This window comes from Castor canadensis, chromosome 5 (assembly GCF_047511655.1).
Source record: "Castor canadensis chromosome 5, mCasCan1.hap1v2, whole genome shotgun sequence".
NCBI lineage: Eukaryota > Metazoa > Chordata > Mammalia > Rodentia > Castoridae > Castor > Castor canadensis.
Window position 1 is genome coordinate 17,218,775 of NC_133390.1, and position 23,075 is coordinate 17,241,849.

The following is a 23,075-nucleotide window of genomic DNA, read 5'->3' on the forward strand; positions in this document are numbered from 1 at the left end:
TATTTTCCATTCATGTATTAATTTGTCTACTGCATCTAGTAGTTGTAAAAGACAGTTATGAATAAAGAAGAGTTGCAATATGAAGTATCAGCTTTTTACAAAATTCACATAAAATAACTTGAGGAAACCAGTTTAGAGCCCAAGAAGAGGTAGGCATCAGTAAGTAAAGTAATAAACCATACCCACACAAGATAGAAATATTTACACATAGAGTGCATTAAGCATTTTCCCATAACAAATTAAGAATTTATTTTAGAGTTGCTTCTGAACAAAGGAAATGGGAAAGCAGTACCTGCCTTCAGAGTTAGATGTTTAGAAATGTGTATAGCTGAGAAAAAAAGAAAAAGAAGAAAAAAAAGTAGAGAATCTCCTGAGTGAGAATGACCCAGGGCTGTCAGATCACAGCAGTAGTCTAGCTTCTGTCCTCATCTGTTTTTCTTTTTCAAGTGCACATAAGGATGATTTGGGAACTTTTCTGTTCTCGAACAGTTCTGCTTAACTCGTGCCCTCCAAGGCTCTAGTGGAATATTAGGCGTTAAATTATATGCACTCAGCTATTCTGGGGACACATCCATTGAGACTGCTTGTAACACATCTGCCATTTCCCGAAATAGAAAACCTGGCTCAATAGAGACTTTCTAGTTAGTACGCACATTGGGCCTCCTAACAGAGATCATGTCGGTCAGAATATGTGCAGCCCCTCCTCCATCATACTTTGGGATTCTCACAAAGGCTATCACAGCTAAGCAGGAAACATGAAACATCAGGCTGAAATTTTAAAAAATGAAAAATTTATGGATTTTTAAATGGAATTCAAGCAGTCTTTGAAATGTTAACAACCTCTAAATAAGATGTTTGAATTTTCCCTTATAGAAGATTTGTTAAGAAAGAGATCAAGCCCCTGTCAGAATGATTTTTACAGGAATTTATTAGCTCAAATATACAGAGCACATACTTACTTATTAATCAGAACATGTTAAACATTTTAATTAGCAGATATGCTGTCTATGATTTACATTAGCCAACAGATTTCTATTATACATGCTCCAAATCTCCAGCTAAATTCACCATTTAACTAAAGTAATACATTAGTTGTGGTTTATCTAGGTTATTGGGACCGTGTACTTGCTATGTTTGTGGGGGAAAAAGAATTATATTTTGAAGGGGAAGATAAACACAGGTGGCATTATGTTTCAGGCAGTTAAAACTGAACTTGATGTTCAAAATAGAAACCACTGAGTAAATTCCTTGCTAAACAATTCTTAGAAAAAAAAAGAAAAAGAGAGAGAGACTTTAAAGTCTTTTCCTCACTCAATAAAGGAGAATAGCGTTTCAGGATTTCCACTTATTGTTTAACATTTGAAAAGAGTTCTTAAACTCCACCCAAGTTTTGTGATTTTTTTTTAATTCCAATATTGCTGTCTTGGAACTCATAAACTATGCTTCCTCTCTTTCAAGCACACAGGCACATTCTTAGTAAAATCATTTTCATCGTCTTCACAGACAGTTAAATTTTTGTAGTGATCAGAAAAGTAATAAGTAAGAAAGCAATAAACACAATAAAATACTATGTATCTTTAATGAATAATCTTATAATTTGGTGTTTTGTTTTGTTTTGCTGGTTTTCAAAATTAAGATGTCAGTTTAAAATAAGCTAAAGACAGCACAGATCATAAATTGGGCCGTTCTGGACTGTTTATGAATCAGCAATGCTGTGTCTATCCATGAGACCCTTCTTGCGGAGGCCTCCCAGTAGTCATCCACCATAAGAATCAGTTGAGGATGTATCCTTAGCTCTTTAACTCTGGTTTCTTCAATTGCCCTTGTTCTTTTTGCAAGGTAATTTTTAAGATTCATTTTTGAAGACATTACAAGAACTGAATTTCCATTTCTTTTGGTTAAAAAGTCTTATTTTACTCATTAGTTGCCCCCCTTCTTTTCAGATATTTTCTATTCTAAATATGAGTTACTCTTGGCAAATGAAATAAAATTGTCTTTCCTCCTCCTTTTTTTTTTCATTTGGTTAGGAATTTTAAGACTTAATTCTTTCATAAAGAACTTTCTAAATTAAACTTAATAAGATGGCAAATCTACTTCTGGTCATTACAGACAAAGATACTCATTCCCATATAGGAGAATTATAATGTTATCTTCCAAAATTTAAGAATAATTTTTACTCTGATTGCCATATAATATTCAATCAATTAATTATTTATAAATGTACACAGAATGACTGTGACCATGGCAAGAGATGGACTAAGTTCTGGGATCCAAAGATGAATAATGATGTACTTCGACTTATAAGACCTAGAAATCTGATGAAAGAACAGAATGTAGACAAATCTAATCCAGTGAGCTAATGTATGATGAATTGTTGGAGAACCAGAGAGAACATCTAAGTCTGTGCACTTGTGTGTGTGTGTTTAGAATGAGATGTTTAAAGAATCTTCATAACTGGCATTTGATCAGAATGTTGAAGGAAGAATAGATATTTACAGATATTTATTTATGCAGACAGTGAAGAAAGGGAAATGCATTCCAGACAGAGAGACTCCATCCAAAACCAAAGACAGAAGAAAGGAAGCAATCAGTTTGGTAAAGCCCATCTTCTTCAGTGTAGTTAGTGAGAGGGGGAAGGTTAAACTTAACTAAAACATAGCAGGTCAGATAAAAGGGAGATTCTTACTAACATATTCTTATGGGTCATGCCTACCAAAATTAAAAAGAAATAATTCAATATATTTCTGAAATAACTAGACATCTATTTTAAATAGAAAGGGCACATTCTTAGACACCACTAAGAAAAATAGACAAAAGTGAGAAAACTCCATATGAAAACTTTTTATTTATACCATGTATAAAATCTTCCGTATGCACATTTTGAGATGATATATTGTTTTTGGACCATTTTTGATAGACTAGGTAACCTTGTAGTTATTTCTCCATTTAAGAGCCTTTTAATCATGTAGGCAACTACTTGAAGATTAGATGTCTTAGTGTGCTTAAAATGAGAATTTGGGCCAATTTGAGAAATAAACATTTTTCTACCAGGTTGATTCTCAAACATATCATTCAACAACTCTTCTCTGTGGAAAATGAAATACTTTGATGAATATGGAAAGAGATATTTACATTTTCACTGCTGATGAAATTTAACTGACGTTCCCTAGAGAGGGGTCAATGAGGATGAGATTAGCAGAGTACTCTTTAGAATTGGTGGAATCCAGGTGAATATAGGGTACAATTGGGCGGCTTTACCATTATCCATTGGAACCAAAAACAAGACTGTACTGAAAATGAAGGTAATCTGCCATCTGAGTAAGAGAACAATTGTGCAATATTTAACGTAAGCCAAAATATTGACCAGTTGGGACATAGTGAACCTGGTGACATGATACAAGATTTAATTTCCTAACTCAAAAATAGATTTTTTTCTTTTCCATTTTGCCATTGTAAAATGCTGATCTGTCTAAGATTCTTCAGAATACCATCTGGCCAACATAAAAATCCCCATGGGGGCTGGAATCAAGAGGAAGAACTAATAATGGAGATCCTGGTGGGATTAATTTTGTTTTCTCTTCAGTGAAATGTGAAAGATGTATTACCAGCAGTTTTGTAACAATGACTAATAAATATCACAACTGTGGTTTTAAAGCCAGGCTATGCATGAGAGCAAAACTAAGTTAAAGGATAAAGGTTTTATATTTTCAGATGGTATTTGAGGTCCTACAATCATTAAGTAGCTGAGTGTTCTGAATTAAACTCCAACAGAAACAATGCATTTTAAATGACTTTTGACATTGGGTAAAACATGGAAAGCACAAAATGCAGGACAGTCAGAGAGGAAGAGCTTTCTCTCCAATGTTAGGGTGCTGGACGACTTCTGAAGGAGGAGTAACTCTAATATTAAACTCAAAAGGAAAAGCAATTATTAAAATTCATCCCTCAGAGTTAAAACACTTAGAAAACTAAGAATATAGTAGAAAAATATTAATTTAATAGATAAATTAAAAAAAAAACCCAAACTCACTGATGTGATGTTAAAACCCTTTATTTTAAAGGTAACAATAAGACAAGCCGTTGTCTTATCACACTGCTATTCAACACTGACCTAAAATTCCTTGTCAGTGCAGTGTGATCCACAAGACAAATACAGACCCAGGTAAAGGAACTGGAAAGGAAGAAACTAAATTACTGTTATTTACAAATGCTGTGGTTGTCAATACTGAGATTATTTAAAAAAAAAAAACAGCTAATAATGGGATTCACCAAGACAGCAGGGTATTCAGTCAGTGTACAAAAACTACTTGTTTATTGCTATATTCCACTATTCCCAATATAACATTATGAGCTGTAAGAGACCTGAGGGCAAATCTCAGTGGCAGAGCACCTGCCTAGTAACTCCCATGTGCCAGGCACCATTCTAAGTGGTTTGTGTACATTAATTTAATTCACGCAACAACCCATTGGAGTAGGTTTTATTATTGTATCCATTACATCCACCTTACAGAAGCCTTGGATTCCACCCACAGCATCACTGAAAAACAAAGAAGCAAAACTGCTAATACCTAGTAAGAAATCCAGTAATATGGGCATGGCATTTAAAGAGAGACCTACAGAAATTAATAGGTATATTCAAATTGTAAATGGACTGTTGTAATGATGTCAGTATCAGAAACTATCTGTAAACTGCATGCAATTATAGTCAAGTTCCATAGGACCACTTTTTATTAAATTTGAAATACAAGGTCTACAATTTATTAGAGATAGTGAAGGACCTAGAACAGTGAAGATAATGAAAAAAAAAAACAAGGTGGAAAGGCATGCCTTTTAGACATTTATTATACATCTACAATCACAGATACTCAGGAGTCTGAGGCAGGAAGATCTCAAGTTCTAAGCCAGTCTAGGAAACATAGCAAGACTCTGTCTCAAAAAAAAGAAAATATTTATTACAAAATTATAGAATACATATTGCATAATATCGGATCTCAAATAAACCAAAAGAATATAGAGCTTAGAAACTGACATACATATATATATATATATAAATGTCAGAAATATATATGACAGAAACAGCATTAGAAATCAGTAGAGGTTGAATATATTATTTAATAAGTGATGCAAATAAAATTATCTGACCATTTGAATAAACCTTAAACTAGATCACTGCACTCCTCTTAGACTAAAATAAATACAAAAGTCAAATATTTATAATTTTTTAAAAGGAGGATTCAATAATATTGTGTCGTATTTTCCAAAAAGATATAAGAAAGGATTTTGAATGTTTCCATCATAAGAAAATGATAAACATTTGAGGCAATATATATGTTTAATCTAATTTAAACATTATATAATGTGTACAAGTATCAAAATCTTACATGATACTCTATTAATATGTTTTAGGTACCATATAATTTAAAATAAATCTAATTTAAAAATGAAAAAGGGGAATAGCATCATGGAATTAGAAAGGAACCATTTCTAAATAAAAGATGAAAAGCACTAGTAATAAAATAAGAGGCTCCACTATAACTACTGAACTTTAAAGTGGTGAGTTTCATGGTATGTGAATTATGTCTGTTATTTAAAAAAATATTAAATATATAGGGCAATAGAATTCCTAAATGAAAGTATAAGGCAAATCCCCCACTTGGAGAAGACACTTGTGATTTATACAATTCACAAAAGATTCATATCCACAATACCTTAACAGGAAAATAGGCAATTCATAGACCCCCAAAATTCAACAGAGCAGAAAACCAGAAGGGTCATAACCGTGTAGAAGATGCTTCACATGGCTCACTACAGCAGGGAAAAGCAATATAAAACAATGAACTACCATCCCATGCCCATCAGACTGATGGACACTTCATAAGCCTGAAGACACAATGAGGGCAAAGATGAAAGTGCTCCCACATGGCTGGTAGAGAACATAAACCTTAAAACGACTTGCAGAGCAATTTGACTCCATATAGTAAAGCTGAAGATGGATGTATTTTAGGACTTAGCAGTACCAGTACTCTTCAAGATATAGTCCTAAGAAAATCTACCTTAAATAGATAGAAATCAAAATTGGATATTATAAGAGAAAGTGTGTTTGGTGGTGGCAGAGACTCTTAGAGTAGAGGGACTACTCTTTGTTTTTAATGCCCTTTTTATCTCAGATGTTTAAAATGTATTAACTTATTGATCTTCTGATTAGCTCTATGATCTAGATATTATTGTTATTTTTAACTGTATAAGTAAGGAGGCTGAGGCTCAGGGTTAAGTAATATGTCCAGTTCCACACAGCTGCTATGTTACAAGCTGGTATTTAAAACTAGAAGTGCTCAACCTCTTTCTTTCTGCTACTTCCCACTGGCTCCAGAAGACCTGAAGATCTCACTATAGGATGAATGGAAATGGTTCATGACTGTTCTTAGGACTGTTCTTAGTTAGGAAGACCTAACTGCCATATTTGGGGAGATACTTTCCTTATTCTTCATATCTCAATTAAATCCTGTCCTATATGATGCCACAGTATTTCTCTGCCCTATTATTTATCAGTTTACTGAAGTTCCTAAGGTACCTGTGTACACTTCCACACTCCAAATCTGAGAGGATAAGAAGCCCATCTGTCAAAGCCACAGGGCCTGTAAGATTGAAAGATACAATAACAAATCATTTAAGTGCAGGCCAGTCTTCTGTTTTAATCATGAACAACCTGAGAGTCTGTGGGCTCTAAATTATTAAAATGCATCATCTGGATAAATATTTGTTTAGATAAATCAAATCATAATTTGAACATGTTATTGGTTTCAGAGACTATCTTTGCATAGAATACAGATTAGATATCTTCACGGAGTAAAAGGTGTGATAGAGTCAGTTATCATTTTGTAACCACACTTTATAATGAATTATAATCAAATGAGAGGTATTAGAATTTAAACACTGATTTGATTACAATGATTTAACTTATTTTTCATATTTCCCTGTGAATGTGTTCCATCAATGAGGCAGTGTCAACCAGCAGACAATAGGTTCTTATTCAACTGTATTTACTTCCACAATTTTGGGAGATAAAATGTATTGTTGACAAGATTAAGGAGAGAAAAACCCCATATACCCAGTGATATTTTTTTCTCCATTATATTGGAAGAAATCTGGCAGGAAGCTGTAGCCTAGAATACAATGTCTCCCATCTGTCTCCCAACTGCAAAATGTTAGGATGAACACACCCATAACTAATGAAAATTTCAGAGGGCAATGATAACCTCATAAAGTGTAATAGGATTTCATCTGAAAGTGCCACGGGTGAAAGCCTTAGCTATTTAACCCATACTAACTCTCTGTGACTCAAAGACAAACAGAATTTTTAGTTTCTATATCATTGCAATGGAAAAGGGAGGAAGAAGAAGATCTTACATGTAAAAAGGATTTTTATGCTTTTGCACAAATCAGACAAAAATAGAGAAAAACATTACAAATTACTTTGAACATATTTCTGTATGAATTCACACTGTCAAAAGGGTGAGCAGAGCTGCATCTCTCCATGCTGGATTTTGCTGATAATAAATGCTATCTGGAGTTGCAAATAACCAACTCTACAGTGATATAAAACATTCTTCCTCTGCACACATCAGGAGTAATATAAGATCAGCTTCCAAAACATTATACATAGGAAAACACTAAAAATTTAAAGTTTTTTATTAAAATGCATTTATCATATGTATGAATGTGATTTAATGTGATATTTCAACATAGTATACAATAACCAACTTCAACCCCCAGTAATCCATTTCTCTCCCCAACCTTTAGTAATTCTGCATTCAGGATAACTTCTTTAGTTTCCACATATGAGAAAGACCATGTGATAGTTGTCACTCTGTCTGGATCTTTCAGTTAACATGATATCATTCAGTTCCATCTATTTTGCAGCAAATGACAGGATTTCATCCTTCTTTGTAACTGAATAGTATTCCATTGTGTGTATGTATGTGTGCTCAAACACATATATATATATATATGAATGTGTGTGACACACACATATATCTATTTTTTTCCTCATTCATCCATTGATAGACATCTAGCTTGATTTCCTAAGTTAACTGTTGCCAATAGTTACAATTTAAATTTATCAAATAAATGCTGGAAACTCTACTTTGCTGTTGCAGCCATAAATGATAACCATCTTTACATTGAGTAGATAGACTTTACCCTTTGCAAGGAAGAGTTACACAGGAAGCAATACTTCATGGTTCTACTTTTAATAATTAGTAATTTTAGCAATAGGAGATTATAGAAGTGAGAACACAAATGTTTGGGTTCAAAATTTCTCTTCTTTAATGCTGTACAAACTTAGTTTGCTTTATATCATTGAACCTGTTTGTTAATGTATGAAGAGGGAATCATAGGAATGACTTACTTTTTCTGGTAATAAATCTGAAGGATATATTTGTACATAAAGGCACTCAGTGGGACTGGACACATTTTCCCTATCATTAATGAAACATTGGACTTTGAAAACATCTGGACTTGGGGGAAAGGAAAAAGATGAGGAGCAAAATAACTTCATCAAAGTCATCTGGAAAGTATATGACTGTGCAGGGTGCCACTTTTGGTAAGGGACTCTCTCCCTGGCCTTCTAGACTATCAACAGAAGAATGCCACTGCTAAAACACAGGCACTTCATCCCTGCAGAACACCCATGGCCTTCAGTGAAGTAAATGGCTCTCTTAATCAAAGGTGATTGCAGTCTGATAACTGCAAAGGCAGCTAATTAAGTGCTGTCCTGATGCCCAGTGGTGCCAAAAGCATAACACAGCTGGAAGAGTCGTATGCATTAGGTATACAAATTTGTCATTTACCCTAGGTGGACCCGTGAGTTAGACTAAGAAACTGACTCAGAAACAGGGACCAGTCTAAATGAAATACCCGAACCTGATTTATGAAAAAACAACACATGTTATTCCAAAAGTCAGAGGGCAATGCTTTGCTTTGCAAACAGGTTCATTATAGAATTCCAATGAATTCCCTTTTGCATATGCCTGGCTCATCTTTTTGTGAATAGTTAATGTATACAACAGTGTTCTAACTATTGGGCATTTCAGTAGAGTGATCACAGAGCTTTATAGAGATGAATGTGCTTTTGTGTGAAATAGTTTAAAATTGCCCTGATTCGGTCTTTTAAAAACTGCTCTCTCAATAGAAGTAGTGTTTATAAACTTTTCAAGAATTAAAAGGGCCACAATTCATCTTAATGGTATTAAACAAAACCTATGTTTGTAACAGTCTTGAGATTGAAAGTATTTTCAGTGGTAGCAAACAAATGCCAAATAGCATGTTAAATAAAAAGTCATTGATCATTGCAAGGATCAACTCAAGTCTATCAATTCTAAAAATAAGTTTCAGTTTATTCAACTTCTTGGCTTTACACAACCAACTTATTATATATGTTATATGTTTTGCATAGTGATTGTGGCAAAATAGTTTTTTTAATCTCATTACTTTTAACTGAAAGGGTTGGTTCTGGTTCTGAGTATGATGGAGAAAAAGCACACTCTGCCCTAGGCCTCCAATCAATGTAGCTCTAGAACCTGGACAGGATGTATAGAGCAGCTAACTCAGGACTATGGAAAGTCAATAATATCAGGCAGACTGGGGAACAAAATTCCAAGTGTAACTGTATAACTATCCATATGTTTAGCCAGTTTTTTCCTTTGTTTACTCAACTCTGGAGTAAACAGCCTAGACACATAAGTGAACTGCAGGAACCTGCAGGAGGAGCTCTCTAGCTATGGCTAAGTAAGCAAGGTCTGTCTGTGTGCAAAGACATTGGGGGATATTCTCCAGTATTTTTCTTTTCTCTGATCTCTTGTGCCTCAATTGCCCAGTGATCATTTAGTTACTGATGCAACATTAAGAACAATAGCAACAACAGGACCCTAAAACTCTGAAAATGGGGAAATTTTCTTTTTGATCAGAATGGTGTAGTATCAGGAGGGTGGAGTAATTCTTCATTGCTTTTTTTTCTCTCTCTATGCACTCAACCCTGGATATGAGCCCATTTTGTGCACATATTCAGAGAGTAAGGACAATAAAACACATCTTTCTGGCCAGAGATGCAAAAACAGTTGCTCTAGGGAACCAGAAAGTAGTAAGATGGAGAAAGTCAGGATGGAAACGACTCTTATAGTTGTTTGTGAAGTCTTGGACACATCTTAGGCTGCACCTGTACTTCCTATCATAGATCTTCAGAACTGGATACAGGTTAGACAACCACCCAAGCCCCACACTGGCAATTGAGCATGGTACACACAGGACCAATCTGAACATGACTAGAAGCCTTTGAAAGTGGAATTTCCATTGAAACCGCAACCCACAGAAGTCTGGTTGGAGCTTATGGTGTCAGCTGAGCCTAACTAAATCTGGAACTCTCACAATATGGAATTCAAAAAGTCCAAGAAAAATTCATTAGCATCTGTTGTAAATATGATCCAAAAAGTAAGGGCAAATTCTATTGGACATTAGTGTAAAGACTGAAAATCCCCAAAAAAGATATAGAAAACATAAAGAACAAGGTGAACTTTTCACAACAAAAAAATATAGTGGCCAAGGTTAAAAATATTCTCCAGATTGGCTCAATAGCAGAATAGAAACGTCACAGTACAGAATGAGTGAACCTAAAAGAAAGCAACAGAAATTATTCAGTTTGATACTTACCTAACAGAGAGAAAAATATGGAAAACAAATGAACAGAGCCTCAGGGGTCTGTGTGGGCAGTGCCTGACACAAATGCCTGTGAGAAGGTCTAGCATTCATGTCCTCAAAGCCCCAGAAGAAAAGAAGAGTAAGGTGCTAAAAATGACCATGTTTAGTGAACAAGATAAACTACATATTCAATAATCTCAGCCAATTCCAAAGAAGATAAACCCACAGAAACCCATAGCCATACACATCCAAATCTAATCAATAGAAATTAAAGAAAAATACCAGAAAAGCAGCTCAATCACATTTCTCATCAGAAGCAATGAAGGCCAGAAAAGTAGCATATTTTTTAAGTACTGAATGAACAGAATCTTCAATCCAGCCTTTTATAGCTAGTAAAAATATCCTTCAAAAATAGAAATGAAATAAAGACATTTTTAGATTAAAAAACTAAGAAAATATTAAGCCAGAAGATCATATCTCAAATGGTTGCTGAAAGAAGTTCTTAGGAAAGAAAACAAATAATACCTGAAGGAAACTTGGATTATCAGAAAGGAAATGATTTTAAGAAAACTGGTATAAATAATAGACTATTTCCCCCCAAGTCCTTTAAAATGCATTTGACAGTTGAATGCAAGAACATGACATTGTATGATAGCACTTTCGATTCATACAGATGTAATATTTAATAGCACACATGGGAGGGAGGGAAAGAGAGATCCATAAAACACAAGATTCCTGTGTTCCAACTGAAGAGATAGAAAATTTGTTCCAAGTGATTATGAGATGTATACATTCCATAATCACCTACAATACTCACAGAAAAACAAAAACTATAGAGCAATGTACTCAAAATCAAAATAGACCAATTAAAATGTATTGCTAATAAATGTTCTTATAACCAAACAGGGGGTGGGAAAGGGAAATCAAAGGAATGAAAAATAGAACAGACAGAAAGCAAATCATAAAATTACAGAACAAATCAAACCTATCAAATCATTGGTGGTCTAAATACACAACTAAAGGAGAGTGGATTTAAAAAAAAACTGACCCAAATATATGTTGTCTATGTAAAACTTACCACAAGTATAAAGATAGGTTGAAAGTAAAAGGATGGAAAAAGATATACCAAGCAACCATTGATGGAGGAAAGCTGGCATGGCTTTAATATAATAAAATAATGTGCAGATCAGAGAAGATTACCAAAGGATATTATATCAGAGTCAATCAACCAAGGAGTTACAAAAATCCTAAATGTATATATACCTAACAATAAAGCATGAACATTCATACAACAGAAACTTGAAGAAGTGAAAGGACAATAGACAAGTCTACAATTATGGTAGACTTCTCTCCTAAAAGATAGGATTGATAAAACTCATAGAGAAAATCAGCAAAGGTTTAAAAACTAAATAATTCCATAAACTTAATGGATCTACTTGAAATGTTTTGAGAACACTCCACATAACAAAAGCAGGTATCCTTTTAAAGTGTTTTCATGCAATATTCATTAAGATAAACTACATACTAGGTCACAAAACAAACTTAACAAAATTGAAAGTAATGAAATATGTTATACAACAGTAATGGAATTATACTGGAAATCAGTAGTAGAAAGATAAAAGGAAAACTCTCAAACACTTCAAAATTAAAGCACATACCAAAATAATCCTTAAGTCTTAACACAAATTTTTTAAAAATCTACACTGAAAAAAATGAAAATATAACATAAGAAATAAGAAATAAAGCTAAAAGTATCAAAAGAGAAATTTATAACATAGCTGATTATATTAGGAAAAGAAATTTTCAAATCAATAGTTTGGCAACTAGAAAAAGAAGGGCAAAATAAACTCAAAACAGAAATCAATGAACATGAAAACAGAAAAATAACGAAATCAAAACCTTATTCTTTGAAATATCAATAAAATTGACAAACCTCTAGCAAGATCAACAAGGAGGGGGAGAAAGAGAAAGAGGACATAAATTACCAGTGTTAGGAATGACTAAAATATCTAATCTATCATAATATTTTACCACTGCAGTATAATAGAGTCATAAAATACAGAGAAATATGAAGTTGTATATTGAATGTTAAATCTAGCAATGCATATTTAAATCCCTCTTCACTTTCCAAGTTTCTTCCCATAATAATTCCTTAATTCCTTTCTCTGTATTCTTATAGCAACTTATTCTCACAATTCTTCCACATTTGTCCCTTTGTGTGTATGTGTGTGTGTGTGTGTGTGTGTGTGTGTGTGTGAGAGTGTGTGTATGCACCATCTCCTATGAAACTGTATGTTGTGCTCATTTTTTTTATATCCCTCTCCTTCTTGGTATGATGCCCAGTGCCATGAAAGTTCAGGGTGTAATAAGGAATAATGTATTTGGTACATTAAAAATTTATTAAAATTTTTTTTTTAATTATTAAATAGTCAGTTGTATAATCCAACCAGAAAAGGCTATAGAGACCAGAAAAACCATGTTTACATCCTGGCTCTGTATTAACTGGTAAATTTTGAAAACTTCATTGACCTCCTTGACTCTCGATTTTCTTTTGTAAGAAGAGATCACAGTATCAACTTGCAAAGTTCTTGTAAAAAATTCTATGCCTGTATTAGAAGAGAGGTTTAGGATTTCTGGGTATCTTCATTTTGTTTCTCTATTGTATGAGAAGTACATCTTAAGAGAGTGGTGTTCAAATTGTGTTCAGCCAGGGAATATAAAGATGATCCACTGGGATATCAGTGGGAAATAGTAGAATTTATATTTTTTCTTTATCTCATCATTTTAAAATTTGCTATCTCTGCATTATAAAGTATGTATGCTAATATAGTAACGTTGACATGCATGTATATGATTTATAAATAAATATACATATTTTGAAGTTGTCTACAAAAACATTTTCCTAGATGTGATGAGTCATTGTAAAAGTTTTCAGACAGTAAAGGAAGGGAAAAAATAGTCAATGTTCTTTGGGTAAGACAATGTAGCTTGAGTAAGATAGATCAAGAGATATCTGCTGTTTTTTAAACCAAAGCATTGAAATATTCTATCAGGTCACCATGGAAGAAAGAGAATCAAAAATATCTGAATACCTAGACCAATAGTTCTTATCCAGAGATTATTTTGACCTACAGTGAATATCCAAAAATGTCTTGATGTATTTTTTTTTTTATCTAAGGGAAGAATACCACTGGTATCCAGAGGGTAGAGATCAAAGGTGCTGCTGAGCACTGTATAATACATGTAACTGTCCTTCATGACAAAGAATTATTTAGCTCCAAATGTTAATAGTGGCAACCCTGACCAAGAATAGGATGTGATCAAGGTTCAAACTAGTTCTGATATTTAGAGGCACATAGCCAAATAATTTAAATCATATTGCAAATTTTTAATCAATTTGTAAAAACTAACAGTAGTTGCTTACACCTAACCAAAGTGTCACTTTCAGGTGACACTAAAATGCCTGTTATATGGACTATTAAATCTTACTGTATTGGAATAAAGGGACAAATCAATGGCATTACAACAAAAGGGAGCAAAAAGTATGTGGATCCATTTCATCAGCACACATGTTAAAATACCAAAGATCTTTCAAAAGAGCTAGAACAAATGGCTGAGCTAATCACTAGTCACACACTGGATCTCCCATTGTGCATTAACAATGGGGAAAAATGTTCAATAATAAAATAATGGCTAACATGTTCAAAGAACAAACCAAAAGTAGAAATTGGAATTTTTGATATTTGATTTTATAAGTAGTAAAGAAAACTAATTTGTTGAAATTCATCTTCCATGGGAAAAAGACCAATACTTAGTAAGTTGACTTGCATATAAGTCTAAATGAAATTATTTGCATTTCTCTTTCTTTTTCTTCTTTAATTTTAATTGAGAGTCATGCCAGTGGATTGCACATAATACCATGAAAGCCTAGAAACTCCATTCTAATTCTAAACCAGTCTAAAACTCGACAATCCATCATTTTGTGTATGTGTGACCAACTCACTTAGGAATTGAGATGTTTCATGGTTTTTTAATTTATTTTTTTTTATTGTGCTGGATGACATTTACAAAAGTTCTTACATTATATCTAATATAGCACACTCTAATTCACCCCCTTCATCATTGTCCTTTACCTCTCCCTCACCCCGCATTCCTGGAATAGTTTCAATAGGTCTCATTTTTCAATTTACATACATGTGTACACAATATTTGCACCATATTCACCCTTCTACCCCCTTCTCCCCTCATCCTTCCACACACAAGACCTGTTCTGCCCTCCTATTCTCCATTTTTGTAAAAAAAGAAAGAGAGGGATTTTTTGTTTGTTCAAATAACTACACAGGGAGTTTCCTTGTGACATTGCCACGTATATATGTATTATAGCCCAAATAGGTTGGTCTCCTTTATTTTTCTCCTTTCTACCTTAATCCCCTTCTTATGATGACTTCAACAGGTTTAAAAAATTCTATACTCATTCCTGTATAGGAAGTACATCAACCATAGTCACCTTCTTCCTTCTTTTACCCTTTCTCTCTCATATGTGACCTTCCCTTATCATGACCTGTTTTTCATAATATTGCTTATATTTGTATTGGGTCTATATTCCATATATGAGAGAAAATATGTGGCATGTTGCCTTCTGACCTGGATAACTTCACTTAAGATGATATTCCTTAGTTCCATCCTTTTAACTGCAAACAACAAAATTTCATCCTTTATGGCTGAATAAAAAGGAATTGAGATTTTTGAGGTGATAGACCATTCTGTCTACTTTTCCATAGCTCATCTAAAACCCATTGAAACAATGGTGAGATGATAATTTCACATGCTGTACAATGAGGTGCCCCATAGATAACAAGGAATAAAGACAAAGATGTAGGAAACAGAAAACTAAAAATGTGAGTAATTACATTTTGTGATGAAAATGGCTAATCAATTTCAACTTAGATTTATTAGGAGAAAATACCATTTCATGAAATGTGTAAGAGAAATTTGGAAGTGAGAAGGTAATATTAAAATCAAGATTCTTTAATCATTGGCAGGCTTCCCCAACTATATTCATACATTTTTATAAGTTCATTAAACTTTTTAAAAGAATGATTCTGCCTTTTTTCTTCTAATTTAAATATTTATGAGAGGAGAGCTCACACGGAACTGCAAAGACCTAAAAAATCACTCTTTTCTAAATGCAGGAAAAAAGGAATTCACAAGGGAAAAGAGCTTATCCTGAAATGATTTATCTGAAGCCAGTCAACTCTGTTTTACTTTCCAGATTATGCTATTAGGAAGACCAACCCCCAGGTGTCTAAATTAATCAATGGCCTGGTTTAAAGCTCTGCAAACCCTTTTAGGTTATTTTTTTTTTCTTTGTAAGTCATCATTTGTTTAAGCCTCTATTTGCATACAGGAAACAAAAACATATTTATCATATTTATTCATCTTAAATCATATTCAAGCTTTTAAATGTCTTACATTTGTAATCACCAGAACTTAATTGTGTCTACACAGTGGAAAGTAGAAATTTCACAGCATTTAAATTAGTTTAAATTGAAAGTTCCCAAGTTTTGTATGCCTGAGAATAACCTAGGAGTGTTTGCTAAAAATATACTTTCCCAGGACCTAATCTAGAAATTCAGATTCAGTAGGTAAAAAATGGAAGAAGGAAACCTAAATTCATTTCATTTGGAATCCTATTATTTTACTTAGTTATTAAATTAAGATATATAATTAAACAATCACTTAATGAAGTACAATTTCTTCTCATTTGCATAGACCTATACAAACGGTTTTCTCAAATTACTATAGTAAATACATCCAGAAGCATTGAAACCAAAATACTATAAAGATTCACTTATCTTTGGCCAAAGTAATTGAATGGAGTAGGGAGACCAAGGACTTCTCAAGTCAGTCCCCAAGCAGTCAAAGCTACAAAGCTTTTGCCTTTACCAAAACTAGAGTTGGAAAATGTGCTCCAGTGGTTTCTGTAAGGATTAAATGAGGGAATACTTAATGAATCCTAGAACAGCAGCTGCTTCTCAGTCATTATTAGATATCATCTATTCTTCTCCAATGTACGCTTCCTTTATGACAATCAACTCGTGTATGATGAGCAAGTCAGAATTGGTATCAGTATAACAGAGAAGTTGTATTTGCTTAAATGTGATTTTTTCCTTGGCAAAAGGAACCAAAAAAGTGGAAAGAAAATTATAACCTTCAGCTGGTGTGGTAGAGTACTTCTGAAATCCTAACCAGGACCTGGACAAAAAGTGCAAAATAAACTAAAGAAAAAGGGCTGGGGGCATGAGTCACAGCTAAGCAAGCACAGGCTCTGAATTAAACCCTGGTATTGCCAAGACAATTTAAAAAAAAAAATACAACCTTTCGTAGGAAAAGACATAACTGTTAACCTGAATGCTACACAGAGTAGACCTTTTTTCTTCTATTTTAAGAAAAATTAAAGTAATTGCTGATCCATGGGTTCCTAACCAGAAAAACGTACCTTCTTCCTTGCTCAGCTCTTGACTTCTAACCCTCCCCTTCCTCCCATGTGCAGGAGTCACTTCCATTTTCAATGTCTTGATGCCAGGAAGCTGACATTTCCACTGAATTGTTTTTGTGCCTTTTTAATGTCTTCTGAGGCAGCCTCAGGCCACAGTGAGCTGGGCAAGTTATTTCCTGAGATATCCATATTGTTATTGTGGCACTCTAAGCAGAGTACAATCTGTTTTGACATTGACAACACTTCCTCTTCAGATCTCCTGTCTTTCTTAAGCCCTGTCATAGTCTGTTGTGTGTTGCTGTAATGAAAGTATTAACTAATCCAATCTGTGAGAGCAGGAAAACACTCCTGTGACACTTAACTCACCCCAGTGAAAACAGAATTAATCCCTTCTAAAGACCTAGTCACCATCTTTTAAAGACCTCATTACCATTACAGTGGAGACCATTAGGGGACAATCCATATCCAACCTATAACAGGCCCCTTGCCTCACTCATAGGGCATGGAATTTTCAAAGCACTTAGAAAGTAAGATATTTTAACTATCTCTTTCAAGACCATTGTTTCTTTTCACTTCAATTTATTCTCCATCAAATGATTTGGAATGGATGCATCATTTGGGGGAGAGTTCAGTTGAGGGAAGAGGAATTGTGGATATATTTGGTCTGAGTATATTATATATTCTTGTGGGGGGGTAGTCACTTCCACACACAGTTTAGTTGTTGCTTGCTTATTCCAAAATATGGATTGTTCCCAAGAATGGCCACACAACCCACTGTACCAACTCACCCAGCATTGTGATAGAAAGGAAAAAATGAATGTGTGATTGAAGTGTGTCCCACAATTATGTGTACTAAAAGTTTCTGCATGATTCTCTGGACAGTGATGGTGAAACAAAGTTTTAAATATAGAAACCAGAAGAGTGTGTGGAAAATTCTTTGAAATAGATCATTACCACTTGTATGTGAAAGAAACCTAATAGAATTTTTTTCTTTTTCAAATTTGGTAACAGTCCTATATATTTACACATTGCCACTAATAAGTAGTAAGGCTGAAAAAAAAATTAAACCAAGATTAGTTAAAAGTAAGCTGCAATCCACCATGGTAGTAGAACACTATTTTAGTTTTCTTTTCTCGTTTTGGAAAAAGATATTTTAAAGTTGTTGTTGTTTGAAGAGAGGCACAAAAATTTATTGACAAAAATATAATAAACATGTAAGAATTTGTACTATTGGGTTCTGTCAGACAGTTAATCTTGTGTATTATTTTCCTTAGAGAGATTCCTCTCCGCCATTTTTCCTTAGACTTGAGGAAATAGCTCCTCCACTGTCTTTGATTTTTCCTGTAAGTCCTGTTATTTTTTTGTTTTGCTTTTCACAAGAATGCATATATTGTGTTGTAAGAGAAAAAGCTGTTACTATTACCACTGTGACTATGGATCCTGAGATGAGGATTGGAAGTTATAAGTAACCAAACCAGTTCAATTGTAGATTTTGTAAAATAGTAACACATTTTCTAAAAACAGAATTTTAAGAAAATATCAAGAGAATTAAAACCAATAAAAAATATGGCCCTTTCTTTTTTTGAAAATTAAAACTAAGTGGATCATTGATTCCCTGACATAGTTATTGAATTATATTTTATTTTAAAAATCACAAAATATTTCTTCAAGTTTTTTTTTAATTTATTAACATCTAGCCTGGACATCAAGGTCCATGTCCTGCCTAAGAAAATACCTAATTTAAGTGTTTATTTAAATGAATTTAAATTATGTGTTTAATCTTTTATTATTGAGATGTGAATAATACAAACCATCCTTAATTTTATTAGGGATAACCACCATTTAACACAATGCATCTGCTTGCCTGAACATTGCCATCCAGTTGCTTATTAGTAACTTTCTGTGAGAAAACAAAATGAAGCAGCCTAAAGGATAGAGCATGACAGGAGCCCTGTACACTGGACAATCAGGAATGAACACACAGGAAATGCTGAGGAAGTCACATTTCAACAGAGGATGGAGCAAAATAAGGAAGTCAGTCATGTAAATGTTTTGAAGAAACCCATTCCCCTCCATATAGCAGACAAATTCTGAGACTTTAAGCAGAGTATGATAAATGAGAAAGCCAAAACTTAAAAGTAAATAGTTCAATATAGCTTAAATATTTTATACTTGTAATGAAATATATAATTTTAATATTAAATTAAACACATGCCAAATTAAGTATTAAACACAGGTCAGAATATGTAGTTTAAGAATTTTATGATTAATATGTTCTGAAACATTAAATCATTAACCTGCTCTGAAATGTTTTTAGTGTTAAATGATCATTTTCCTGTCATTTTATACTGAAATAGCTTATTATTAATTATCCTTAAATATTTAAGCTCACATCTCCATAATATAAAACTATTTAGGTATTATTTTTATTATAAAATTATCCTTTAAATTTTATTTGAATGAAGTTAAATAATTTGAATAAAATTATCTTTTCTTCTGTCATTATCACTAATGAGTATGTCCCAAGTGTCAGCAGGATGCATCAAGGTGTATATTCATCAAAGGTAGCCAAGCTACACAATGGAGTATTGTTCACCCATAAAGAAAAATGAAATTATGTCATTTGCATATAAATGGATGATACCAGAGATCATCATGCCAAGTAAGCCAGCTTCAGAAAGACAAAGGCTGTGCATTCATTTTCTCTCAAATGTGGAAGATAGATCCAAAAGACTAACATGCACAAATACAAATATGATCATACACACATACACACACACACACACATATATAAAACACATATGTAACAGTGGGACTGTTTGAGAGGACTGGGGAGACTATGGAGAGGGAAAGAGATGAATAATAACAAAATACATTTCATCTGTGTAGGAAGACGGCATAACAAAATACACTGAGAGCTGTTGGGAAAGGGGAAGGAGAAGGGAGAGTACTAGAGGGGCTTACTCTGATCAAAGTACAATATATTCACTGGTGAAACACCATGGTGACACTCCTTTGAACAAGGAATATACACTTGGAAAAATGAAAGACAAATGAAAAGCAGGTCATATTTGGAGGGGTGTATACTAGTTGGGGGAAGGTAAATGGAGAAGATCAAGGAGGGGGAATAAAGTCAATGTACTTTATATACCTCTATGACAATAGAACAATGAAACGAGATTATTTTCAGTAACGGAGGGGGGTGAGAGAGAATGATGGAGAAGATGAGCCTAACCAAGGCACATTACAAACATATATAGAAATGTGACACTGAAACCCCCCTGTACAACTAACATATGTTAATAAAAATGTTTTTAAAAAGGTGTTGTTAGACATGAGTTTTGACTGCCAAGTGTTTATGAAATTTATTTTTGTAAATCAGAAAGGAGATTTATAAACATGGAATTCTTATGATAGACCTTCAGCTAATAAAGCCTAAATAAGCTTTGATTTATAAATCCTTTCATTGTCCTTAGGACTCAGGTGGCTTATTTATGAGTCGGGATGTTAAAATCTATAATTTGATCAGGTGTAAATCTTATTCTGTGGTTTCCCTTTCAACATGTGATTCATAAAGCCTAGTCAGTGTAAGCTTTTGGTTTTCAGAGTGCTCTGTATTTAGCAGGGAGCCTCATACATCCACATTTTGAGGTTTTGATGAAAAGAGTGGTTGTTTGCATACAGTTCAGTTAAATAAAAGCAGCAGATAAATAGAATTTTCTCTGTATTCTAAACAGGGTGTTAGCAGAAGTGAGCTCTAACCTCATTAATTATTTCAGTATTTTGCTTAAAGAACACTAAAATGTTGCAATTAAAGTCTTCCTGAAAAAATAAAATAAGGTTCTTTCCACCTGTTCACCAGTTACATGGGACTGGTGTGTCAGACATGTTCAGCTATCTTCTAATATCTAATCGCCTTCATTCGGTAGTAACTGGATTTAGTGGAGTGCAATGGCTTCCTAGATAAACTCCACATTCCCTAGCACTGTTCAGCTTTCTGTCCATCGGATGCAAGCAGAGGTGTTATGGGTAACATCAGCACACATTCTGGCTGGCGTGCAAAAGTAGCTCAGGTCAAAGTACACAAAGGGGGGCGCACAGACCCCTGACATGAGCCCTGGAAGTAGATGAAGGAGAAAACAACTTGTAACTTTTGAGACTAGTTTAAATCTCTTTTATACCTGATATTCTTTGCTTTTCCAGTAAGATTTATTAAATATGTTGTCAGGCACTCTGCTGCCTGCTGTGGAAATAAAGGTAAATGTGATTCATCCCTTCTCTTTGTTAAATTTATCTTAAGTAGTAATTTGGGTTTTATTTAAATTTTTTAATTCAATTTTTAATTGATACATAAAAATTATTCATGTGTGTAAGGTACAGTGATTTGTTTCTTAATACTCTAATATAGACAATTGTTGTAAGGTTTTTTCTGAATATTGCTGTTATACTATAAAATACAACTAGTGTTTGTTTATTGATTATAAAACAACCTCGCTAAATTCACTAGTACTTCTAGTAACTACTGCATGTATTATCGAGGTGTTTTTATATAAAAATATGTATGAACATCTGTAAATAGAATTTTATTTCTCTCCCTCTACTTTTGAGTTCATTGAAATTGCTTTTATAATTACATTTTCATTTATCTATCATGTTTTTAGATTGCTTTGTATTATTGTTTCAGTGGTGCTCTACAGATTATAATATGTACCTTTAGTTTTCCAGCCTATTAAAAGTCATTGTGGCACTTCTCATAAGATGTAATAAATATACAGTCTTGAAGGTCTTTTATCCTCTGTCATCACATATCATGCTGTTCATGCCATCATTTTTGTTTTAAACAGTCATACATATTTTAAAGAAATTAAGATGTAAGTTTTTATCTGATATCATTTCCCTTCTGCTCTGTTAACTTTTCTTTTAGGGAAGGTGTGCTAAAGAAGAATTACCATTGTTTTTTGTTGTTGTTCATCTGAAAATGCCTTTATTCCTGGAAGTTGTTTTTGCTCCACATTCTTTCTTTTGTTTTTTTTCTTGTTTGATGATTTGTTGTTTTCATTTGACACTTTAAAATGTCATTTCACTGTATTCTGGCCTTCATTGTTTCTCCTGAAAAGTCATTGGTAATACACATTGTTGCTATTGTATGTGGATTGTGTTCTTCTCTGGATGTGTTCAAGATTCTGTTTTTCTGTTGTTTTCATCAATTTAGCTAGAGTATTTTTAAGGTTTTCTTTTTTTTCCTTCTCTATTTAAACTACACAGGATACCTGAGATTTAAGAATCTGTAAAATGTGAGATTATTATTGGTATCATTCTTTCTCCAAATATTGGATTATATCCAATCCTATCTCTCATTTCCTATAAAATTCCACGTGCACTTGACTTTTTTTTTTTACTATTTTTTATTGGCACATAATAACGGTACAAAGGGTTTTCATTGTGAAAACTTCATAGATTCAGACAGTGTACTTTGAGCAAATTCACTCCTCTATTAATATATTCCCCTAACTGTTCTCCCTTCTCTCCCCTTTTTCAGTTTAGGTTGTCAAGTCACCAAGACTGGTCTTTGTTTTTGGGGTTTTTTTTCCTTTTTGTTGGTCTTGATGTCTAGATTGTATAATTTTTATTGAGATACCTTTAGTCACTGACTTTACTTTATCTCCAACTTGCTGTTAAGCCCATCCAATGAATTTTTTTTATTTCTTATTTCTTAAATTTTCATTTGGTTTTTTTTTATAATTAACATCTCTGTTAAGATTTCTTGTTTTCAATTCACCATAAACATAATTTACTTTGTATTGTTGAGCATGGTTATAATAGTTACATTAAACTCCTTGTTAGCTTATTCCATCATCTAGGTAATCTCAGAATTGATTTATTT

General features: G+C 33.4%; 1 protein-coding gene across 3 annotated transcripts in view; it reads left to right on the top strand.

Annotated features, from left to right (window-relative positions):
- The window catches only part of Cyyr1 (cysteine and tyrosine rich 1), an 89,363-nt gene that overhangs the window by 7,413 nt on the left and 58,875 nt on the right, over positions 1–23,075 (top strand). The window lies entirely within an intron of this gene.